The sequence below is a fragment of the Mandrillus leucophaeus genome, unplaced genomic scaffold (assembly GCF_000951045.1).
Source record: "Mandrillus leucophaeus isolate KB7577 unplaced genomic scaffold, Mleu.le_1.0 Scaffold663, whole genome shotgun sequence".
Lineage (NCBI taxonomy): Eukaryota > Metazoa > Chordata > Mammalia > Primates > Cercopithecidae > Mandrillus > Mandrillus leucophaeus.
Genome location: NW_012107175.1, coordinates 1,428,129 through 1,436,171, shown reverse-complemented (window position 1 = coordinate 1,436,171; position 8,043 = coordinate 1,428,129). Strand labels below are relative to the sequence as shown.

Here is an 8,043-nt window from a genome sequence, read left to right as displayed (position 1 = left end):
TAGCAGTGTGAGAATGAACTAATACACCTTCCTTCTGGGAATGATGTTAAATGAGCCGAGTTCAGAGTTTGCTACCAAAGTTTCATCTGGCTGTCATGATATAAAGTGTTCTCTCTCCCTTCCTCTTCCTCCCTGCCCCACATCTCCCCTTTCTACCACCATCACTGATTACCAAATGGGTTGTTTAAAAAAGTTTCAGTCATCAGTCATTCAAAGTCTTTCTTATCATTACCTGGTTTTGTGGTCTTGAGAAACTAATGGAAACATTCCAAAACTCATACATCTTATCTATAAAGTGCACATTATAATAGGATCTAATTCAGAGGGTTGATGTAATAAATAAATGAGATAATTTAGCACCTTGACAGGAATAAAAGGTCAATTGAACATATACAATCATTATTATTACAAGAAATATGTAATAGTTCTATAAGAAGAGAGAGGGTATAGGCAAAGGAAAAATATATGGATTTTAAACTTTACTTATTTCCTTTTAAGTAAAGAAAAAATAAACATGGACTCATTCCAAAGAAGTGACATTTAGAAGAGCAGTGGTGTGAGAGCTTGAGAGTATATTCCTTTCATTGTCATTCACTGCAATATTCCACAGATAAGTAATAAGGACCTACTATGGGTCATTATTTTATTATGGGTCACTATTATTTTAGATGCTGGGAAAATGGTAATGAATAAAACAAACAATAATAGGAAAAATATTCTAAATAAATAACTTGGGTTAGCTACAAAAATTGTGAAGAAGATAATACAGGATAGTGTGATAATGAAATACTGAGTGGCCATTAAATATGGTGGTCCAGGAAGCTGAAGATTTGAAGGACGCGAGGTCATCAACCATATAAAAATCAGGGGAAAGGATCTTCTAGACAGAGTGAAGAGCAAGTAAAAGGGACCTTAAGCAGTAATGAGCTTACTCTGTTAGCATAAAAGAAAGCAGAGCAGTATGGCTAGAGCTTAGTTTGCAAGAGGAAGAATGATGAAGCCAGAGTCAGTATAGAAGGTAGGGGCCAGGCTATATATGGCCTTAAACACCATGATAAGAAACTTGGCTTTATTTTCAGTGTAATAGGAAACCTTTGCAGTTTAAAGTAGGTCAAGGACTTAATTTTTTTATTTTTAAGCTATTTGGTTGCTGTGTAGAGATAAATGATAGGGAAACAAGAGTAGGAGGCAGGAATACCAATAAGAGGCTATCACAGTTGGTGGACAAGAAAGGACAGAGGCTTGGATTAATGCAACAGCAGAGAAGCTGTAAAGAAATGAATAGATATTGTATCAATTATTTTGGAGGCAGAGTTGATAGGATTGCTAGTAAATTGGATAAGTTTAAGTATGGTGTCAATCGGGAAATATGAGTGGCATCCCTGTGATGAAGGCTTGACTTGCTATGTAGGCTTATAGATAGCAAAGAATGAGGATGCATCACCTCCCAATCCACCATCTGTCTGTATCCCAAACCACCTACAACCTTCCCAACCCCATTCCAGTCAGAAGTCATCTAAGCAAAAGGAAGTACAGTCTAGCTATGAGTATCTTCTCAGGTTCATTCCACAAATTGTCATTCATATTTGTTACTATGTTCTAGACTAAGTTATGAGTACTGGTCATACAGTAGCAAGCAAGATAGACACACCTCTGTTCCAGTGCAACTTATGTTTTTTGTTTGTTTGTTTGCTTGTTTTGTTTTGTTTTTTTGAGACACAGTCTCGCTCTGTTGCCCAGACTGGAGTGTAGTGGCACGATCTTGGCTCACTGCAACCTCTGCCTCCCGGGTTCAGGCAATTCTCCTGCCTCAGCCTCCCAAGTAGCTGGGACTACAGGCGCCCACCACCACGCCCAGGGCTAATTTTTGTATTTTTAGTAGAGACGGAGTTTCACCATATTGGCCAGGCTGGTCTTGAACTCCTGAACTTGTGATCCACCTGCCTCGGCTTCCCAAAGTGCTGGGATTACAGGCATGAGCCACCGTGCCTGGCCTGCAACTTATGTTTTAATGGGGAAAGTTGTACTGTAAAAAGGAAATACAACAAAATATCAGGCACCTAAAACTACTATGACAAAATAGGGATAGGAGAATATGTTAGTAACTGTTGGATTGCTACATTAGAATAGATATTCAAGGGCCTCTATTCAAGGGTATCAGAGTTCTGTTTGAGTAAAATTAACTTTAGCTATGTATCATCCATCCATGGAGTGACATCAAATAGGCCATGAGTTTTGGGAAGAGAACAGAATGAGAGGTGTAGATGGTAGTTAAAGCCATGCGCCTGGGTGGTTATTAAGAGAAAGAGTAGAAATTGAAAATAGAAGGAGGCCCAGGACCAAATACTTATTGGCCTGACTTCCTGATCAGTAATCTTCTCTACTTCTATAGTACAGCAGCTTTTAAATCCATTGATTGCATTCTTAATTTGAGTATTTAATATTTGTTTTCTTAACCTAAGGTTTTCATTTGTCACTATGGCATGGTCTCATAATTTTCAAAAAATTAAAAAACAGTAGATGTTGGCATGGATGCAGTGAACAGTGAACACTTCTACACTGCTGGTGGGAATGTAAACTAGCACAGCCACTATGAAAAACAATATGGAGAGTGTAGATATTCTTTAAAAAACTAAAAGTAGAACTACCATTTGATCCAGAAATCCCACACCTGGGTATCTACCCAGAGGAAAAGAACTTATTATTCGAAAAAGATACTTGCACAAGCATGTTTATAGCAGCACAACTTACAATAGCAAAATTGTGGGACCAACCCAAATGTCCATCAATAAACAAGTGGACGAAGAAACTGTGGTATATATACATATGATCGAATACTACACAGCCATAAAAAAGAATGAATTAACAGCATTTGCAGTGACCTGGATGAGAATGGAGACTGTATTCTAAGTGAAGTAACTCAAAAATGGAACACCAAACATCTGTGTTTTCACTGATATGTGAGAGCTAAACTATGAGGATGCAAAGGCATAAGAATGCTACAGTGGACTTTGAGGACTTAAGGGGAAGAGAGAGAGAGGGGCGAGAGCTAAAAGACTATAAATATGGTGCAGTGCGTACTGCTTGGGTGATAGGTGCACCAAAATCTCACAAATCACCACTAAAGAACTTACTCGTGTAACCAAACAAAATAGACACACCTCTGTTCCAGTGCCATTCTTACAGGAGTAAGGCGGTATCACATTGTGGTTTTCATTTGCATTTCCCTGATCATTAGTGATGTTGAGCATTTTTTCATATGTTTGTTGGCCATTTATATATCTTCTTTTGATAATTGTCTATTCATGTCCTTAGCCCACTTTTTGATGGGATTGTTTGTTTTTTTCTTACTGATTTGTTTGAGTTGTTGTAGGATATTAGTCCTTTGTCAGATGTATAGATTGTGAAGATTTTCTCCTACTCTATGGGTTGTCTGTTTACTCTGCTGACTGTTCCTTTTGCTGTGCAAAAGCTCTGTAGTTTAATTAGGTCCTAGCTATTTATCTTTGTTTTTCTTGCATTTGCTTTGGGTTATTGGTCATTAAATCTTTGCCTAAGTCAATGTCTAGAAGGTTTCTTCCAATGCTATCTTCTAGAATTTTTATGGTTTCAGGTCTTAAGTTTAAGTCGTTAATCCATCTTGAGTTGATTTTTGTGTAAGATGAGAGACGAGGATCCAGTTTCATTATCCTACATGTGGTTAGCCAATTATCCCAGCACCATTTGTTGAAAAGAGTGTCCTTTCCCCACTTTATGTTTTTGTTTGCTTTGTCGACGATCAGTTGACTGTAAGTATTTGGGTTTATTTCTGGGTTCTCTATTCTTTTCCATTGGTCTGTGTGCCTAAATACAAAGCGTAGAAAATGAGAAAAAAGCCAAAAGATACATGGGATATAGTAAAAAGGTCTAACATATTTTTAATTGAGGTCCAAGAAGTATGACAGAGAGGTAATGAGCCATATCAATATTTGAGGAGATACAGACTGAGATTTTTCTAAAATTGATGAAAACCATTGAACTACAGATTTAAGAACTGTTACAACTCCAGTCAAGATAAATGTTTTAAAAAATAACTATGCCTAGGCACATCATAGTAGAACTGCTAAGAAATGAAACAACATCTTAAAACTCGAGACAAACACATACTACCATTAAAACAAAAACAGTTGGACAGCTGAATTTTTAATGAAATTATGGAACCCCAAAGACAGTAGAGTCACAGCTTTAAAATGCTGAAAGGAGCTAACTGCCACTCTAGCATGTTCTATCTAATAAAATAACCTTTAAGATAAAAGCAAAATAAAGATGTTTTTAAATGAGTAAAATATGAGATAATTTATTGCAAGGGAGACATGCATTTAAAATACAGAAGTGAGTGAACAATAATGAAAAGTGTTGTAAGTTGATGGAAAAAATGACAGAAATAATAACATGTAAAGTTTAAAACAGGGTACAAAAATAACACAAATAATAGAAGGAAGGGATTAAGGGAGTTAAAGTTTTTAAGCTCTCTTACACTTTGGGGAAAGTAGTAAGATAGCTAATATAAATTAGACTTTAATAATTAATAGATATATGCTGTAATTTCTAGTGCACCAATATTTTTAAAATGGTAAAGTAATTCATGAGTTACAAGCTAATAGAGGGAAATTTCAGAAGTTAAAAATACATTCCTAGGCCAAAATAAAACAAATAAACCTATGGTAGTTACATTAATTGTAAATGGACTAAAAAGCTAAAGGCTAGTTCTAGAACTGAATTTTTAAAAATTGTATTATCAATATGCATGATAAAATCTCTCAGCAAGCTACAGGTAGAAGAGAACATTTTAATGGGATATTTTCATAGAGAATATGAAAGTACTTATAGGCAAACTATTTAGAATAAATAGGTAATTTTGCAAGGTGTTCAGATACCTAATTAACATGTAAATTGAACTTGTATCTTCACATGATAACAACAAACATTTAAAATGATTTTGGGGGGTTATATCATTTCTAAGAGCAACAAAATATCAAATACTTAGGAATAAATCTAAGCAAAGAGGCTCAAAACATCAATACCAAAAAACTTTATTAGCAGAAAGTAAGGAAGACAAGTGACTAGAGGAATATATCATGTTCACAAATGGAAAGACTCACCATTGTAAAGTTGTTTATTCTTTCCTAGGTGATCTACAGCAACACGCAATTCTCATAAAAATGTCAGGATGGTTTTTGTGGAAAACGAAAAGCTAATTCTTAATTTATATAGAAATGTAAAGGGCAAGAAGCCAGCCAACACAATTGGAAGAATAGTACAGGAATTAACCACTTATATTAGTCAGCTGGGGCTGCCATAAGAGAATATCAGAGATTGTGTGGCTTAAACAATATTGATTGATTTTCTCACAGTTCCAGAGGCTGGATTAAGGTGCTGGCAGAGTGGGTTTCTGGTGAAGCCTCTCTTCTTGGCTTGCAGACAGCTTCCTTCTTGCTGTTACCTCACATGGCCTTTCCCTTATGTGTGCCCACTTTTGGCATCTTTTCTTTTTCTTATAAGCATACCAGTCCTATTGCATTAGGACCTCACTTTTATAACCTTACTTAACCTTATTTATCTCCTTAAAGACCCTTTCTCCAAATACTGTCACATTAGGAGGTTAGGGTTTTAATATATGAATTTGCAGGGGGACACAGTTCAATCTGGAACACCACCTATTAAGATACCTTATAAAGCTTCAATAATTAAGATACTGGGTATCAGATATAGGACAAACAAATAAATCAATGGAATATAATAAATTCCAGAAACACACATTTATGTGGATTTCCAATCTTTGAAAAGATGACACTACAGAGCAATGGGGAAAATGTGGTCTTTTCAATAAACGGTGTGGAGAAATTTTGAAATTATTTGGGGAAAAATAATCTTGGTCCCTACCACAGGCACATAAAGCAATTTTCAATGAAATGTTTAAAATGTGTAAAATAAAATACTAAATTTTCTAGAAGATAACATAAAATATTGAAAACCTTAGGTAGGTTAAAATGTTTAAAATGACATAAAAAGTGATAATAATCATTAAAGGAAATATTGATAAATTAGACTACATTAAAGTTAAATTTTCCTAGTCATCAAAAAAAAAAAGAGTTAAGAGACTGGAAAGGCAAGCCACAGTGTAGAAAAATAAGTTAGCAAAGCAGGTGACTACCAACAGACTTGACATCAGATTATAAAGAACTACAAATAAGAAAGACTCTGACAGCTCAATAGAACAATAGGCAAGAGACTTGACAGGCATTTCAAAAAAGAGAATAAGTACTTGAAAATGTAGTCAATTCTATTATCAGGAAAATGCACATTAAACCCACAATGGAATACCACTACATACTGATCAGAATGGCTAGAATTAAAAGGACTAAAAATACCAATGGTGGTTAAGGATATTGTGATACTAAAAATCTCATATGTGACCAGTGAGAGTATAAATTATCACAACCACTTTGGAAAATGGGCAAATCCACTAAAACTGCATATACACATACAGTTAATCCAACTATTCTACTAAGTATATATCCAAGAGAAACACATACATATATTCACCAAAAGACATGTATAAGAATGTTCATAGCAGTACTGTACATGATAACGCTAAATGAAAACAACTCAATATCCATAAAAAATAGAATGACCAAGTAAATTGTGAGATATTTATATAAGGGATTGCTTACAGGAATGAAAATATACTGTATTGCTTCATTGATATACATTTCAAAAACAAAATATCGGAAGTCAGGATAGTGTTTGCTTTGGGATAAAATGGGGAATGACTGAGGTAGGAATCCAAAGGTGTTTTTGAGTATTGGTTCTAGTTCTTGATCTAGGTGGTGGTTACATGGGTGAAAAAAAAATCCTTTAATGCCTTTTCTGTATACATGTTACTCTTCAATTTAAAAAGCATAGTACAGTAACCAGGAGCTAAATCATTATTAGCCTTGGTCCTGCAGGATCAAGAAGGGAGAAGAGGTTACTGAATCCTAAAAATGAGAAGTCTTAATTGAGTTCTTTGCTTCTAAAGGAGCCAAGGTCTTCTGTTAAGAGGCAAAGCCAACTGAAGACCTTGCCGAAAAGAATGTGTGTGTGTAAATATCTTCCACCTTCCCTCATATCTCCTCTTGGAAATTCCTATAGTTTAAACCTGACCAGCAGTCAGAGAGCATGGAAAACTGTTGATAAAGTCAATTTCAAGGGTCTCGTCTGCCTGAAGTACAGACAAAAGCCACAAAATCCATGCCAGCAGAGTTGCCTCTTGTTAAAAAGATGTCCTGGAAGCCCCAGCCACTGACTTCTCTTATCTCTCATTGCCCAAATGAGACACTTAAGCACCCATAATTGAAAGTGAAGTTGAGAAAGTGTATTTTTTAATGAACTTTGTTGGGACATAATTTGCATGCAATAAAATGCACCCATTTTAAAGAGTGTAATTCAAGGAATTTTAACGCATGTATACTCCCATTGATCATCACCACAGTGAAGATACAGAACATTTCAATCATTCCAAAAAGATTACTTAGTGGCCATTTACAGTGAATCTCCTTAGCCAACCACACCAATTTTTTTTTTTTTTTTTTTTTTTTGAGACCGAGTCTCGCTTTGTTGCCAGGCTGGGGTATAGTGGCACGATCTTGGCTCACTGCAACCTCCGCCTCCTGGGTTCAAACAATTCCCCTACCTCAGCCTCCTGAGTAGCTGGGACTACAGGTGTGTGCCACCATGCCTGGCTAATTTTTTGTGTTTTAGGAGAGACGGGGTTTCACCGTGTTAGCCAGGATGGTCTCTCTCTATCTCCTGACCTCGTGATCCGCCTGCCTCGGCCTCCCAAAGTGCTGGATTACAGGTGTGAGCCACTGCGCCCAGCCGAGAACCACGTCTTAAATCAATGGAGAGGATTCCTGTAATCCCGACACTTTGGGAGGCCGAGGTGGGCAGGTCATGAGGTCAGGAGATCGAGACCATCCTGGCTAACACGGTGAAACCCCATCTCTACTAAAAATACAAAAA

General features: G+C 36.3%; 1 protein-coding gene across 6 annotated transcripts in view; it reads left to right on the top strand.

Moving 5' to 3' along the window:
* The window catches only part of PPP2R2B (protein phosphatase 2, regulatory subunit B, beta), a 516,438-nt gene that overhangs the window by 46,650 nt on the left and 461,745 nt on the right, over positions 1-8,043 (top strand). The window lies entirely within an intron of this gene.